Source organism: Otolemur garnettii, unplaced genomic scaffold (assembly GCF_000181295.1).
Source record: "Otolemur garnettii isolate 467f Iridium unplaced genomic scaffold, OtoGar3 scaffold00205, whole genome shotgun sequence".
NCBI classification, from domain to species: Eukaryota; Metazoa; Chordata; class Mammalia; order Primates; family Galagidae; genus Otolemur; species Otolemur garnettii.
This window is the reverse complement of record NW_003852600.1, coordinates 1,292,348-1,292,976: the sequence shown is the minus strand read 5'-3', so window position 1 is coordinate 1,292,976 and position 629 is coordinate 1,292,348.

The following is a 629-nucleotide window of genomic DNA, read 5'->3' as shown; positions in this document are numbered from 1 at the left end:
CAGGAGTCGTTGCCAGACAGCCACGTCCTCTCCGCCAAGTCGGGGCACAGGGGGCTCTGGACTCTGCCCAGCCCATGCGGCCCCACTGTGGGGCGGGGGGTGGGGTGGGGTGGGGCTGAGGCTGAGGGCTGGTTCTGAGAAATCATATTTGACTCATACAAAAAGTTTGAATTAAAATGTGATGCAGCGCAGCCCAGACCCGGTTGGTTCGATGCACATGTAGGTGGTGCTGTGGCCGCAGTGGGTCTGGACTCGGTGGGTCGGGGTGCAATGGGTCTGGGTGCAGGGGGTCGGGGCACGGGGTGCACCAGGGTCAGGGTGCAGGGGGTCGGGACGCGGTGGGTCCGGGTGTGATAGGTCGGGGTGCAGGGGGCACTGGGGTTGGAGCGCAGGGGATCAGGACGTGGTGGGTTGGGGAGAGGCGGGGTCACAGAGAGGTGGGTGGGGTGCTGGGGCCACCGGGGTCGGAGTGCAGGGGGTTGGGACATGGTGGGTCAGTCTGCAAGGCAGTTCGCGGGGCCCCACGTGGCTGTTCTCTCCCTGCGCTCGTGGATGTGGCTCTCTGTGGCCAGCGAGATCTGACACCTGCTCCCCCGGCACCTCTCCTCCAGCAGAGCGCGGCAAAAAAA